This window comes from Octopus bimaculoides, chromosome 2 (assembly GCF_001194135.2).
Source record: "Octopus bimaculoides isolate UCB-OBI-ISO-001 chromosome 2, ASM119413v2, whole genome shotgun sequence".
Classification (NCBI taxonomy): domain Eukaryota; kingdom Metazoa; phylum Mollusca; class Cephalopoda; order Octopoda; family Octopodidae; genus Octopus; species Octopus bimaculoides.
Window position 1 is genome coordinate 16026604 of NC_068982.1, and position 2073 is coordinate 16028676.

Here is a 2073-nt window from a genome sequence, read left to right on the forward strand (position 1 = left end):
TTTTCCATATCCTAAAATAGATTCCAGAGACCACCTTCCAACTAAATTATGCAAACGAAGCGGGACAGAAAAATAAACAGAAGCAAAAAAATGCATACTTGAAAGAATATTTATTCCTCTGCAATTTAATGGTAGTTTGGTTGAACCCATTTCTGTATTTGATTGATAGATTTGGCATATGTATGTATGCGTGTCTGTGTGGGGTTGTCAGTAGGCTCAAATAAATTTAAAAAATTCCTCCATATATCCACCGTTGATTAATGGAGAACATCAATTGCGTTTCGTTTTATTTTATGACAATTATTTTACTGTTGATTATATTTGTTTTTTATTCTTTTGCGTAAAGAAACCTTTAAAATTCTCTCTGTTACATTTTGTTTTCTTTCTGCATTTTATTTAAGTTAGTTTAGTGGGATTTTTTTTCCTTGTGCATATGTGCGTGTATTTATGCGTGTGTTTTTACGGCTGAATGGTAATGCCTTTAAATGGCAATTCGTTTGCAATGAACCTTTTCAGCTTATCAGAATGACGTTCCAAATTTATTCGTTTACTAAGATTTATCAACGCTAAAGCAATGGCGGACGATAAAAACGGTTTTACTGCAGAGTGAACTGTTTCTTGGCTTCGTTTAAAGAAGAAAAAAAAAGCGTTACTTGCATTATCTCTGATCCCTCCTTCCAGAAACAGTTTGAAAGGGTTAATGCAGCTTCGGCTCCTTTAAATTATGATCTCCCATTGGACCTAGGTCAAATTTGTCTTTCTTCTATCAAAAGGGGATGAAATAACTAAAAGTAATGTAATGGAATCAATCCAATCTACTACATTCCTATAGGAATTTTATGCTTATTTTTCAAAATTCTTTAGTCCGAAGACGAATAGTGATCTCAGCTGTTGAAGGCTTTCTTAGCATGCTGAGGTTATTACTTCTTGATCCCAGGTCAAACCTAACCCAGCAGATTTATGATCAAAAGATTTCTAGCCGTGATCGCCCTGTCATTTTATGGCGTTTCTAGAGCTACAATATCCAATATGTGTGAGGGTGCGTGGCTTAGTGGCTTCGAGGAATTCACCTCACGATCGTAAGGCCGTGAGATCGATTCCCAAAGGCGCGTTGTGTCCTTGAGCAAGACGCTATATTTTACGTTGCTCCAGTTCACATAGCTGGCAAAAGTGAGTTGTACTTGTAATTCAAAGGAAAAGCCTTGTCACTTTCTGAGTCATGCTGAAGCTCTCTGAGAATTACATTAATGGTACACGTGTCTGTAGAATGCTCAGCCACTTGCATGTTAATTTCACGAGCAAGCTGTACCATTGACCGGATCAAAAGAAACACACATCGTTGTATCTGATGGAGTGCCAATTTTTTTTATCCAATGTGTCCTGCAGTTTTTAAGACGATAGGTTGTTATTCGAAGGAGATTTAGTAAATATTTCTAACTGTTTGAGAGACAGCATAAATGTTTTCGCGTCGAGTTGATTGAATAAAGTACTTAGTTAATGTTCTCACATAATTAATGAAGTACAATATGACGAGAGGAGGGGAAACTGATTTGTCGAATTGGTTGGGATACATACGACACACAGCATTCTAGTTCACAGGAATATAAATCATTGCAATTGAAGTAGAAGGGACAGAAAAAAATGAAACAGTGTATCGGAGAGATGGAGGTGGTAGTAAGTTGTTAAATGATTAACTCTTTTGCTTGCTGTCAATGATATTCAGGTGTTTAACTTGTCTTACACACACACACACACACACACACATACAGACAGAGGGCAGGGAATTGCCGATTAGTTAATAAAATTAATAATTAACAATTTTGCCAAGTAGTTCAGTATGCAAAAAAACCTTTATCGGTAAAAACATTTATAATTATAAATATATAGGGATCAGCATGAGATTGTTTCACCAACATACTGAAAATTCAGAAATGGCAGTCAAAGAACTACTAATTCTAAACTACAATTTTTTCTCTAACGGATGGCGATATTTACGGCACACATAGAACAAAAACAGAAGAGAAAATAAAAACAAACTTGCCTTTAGTTAATCATGTACGACGTTTCGTGATT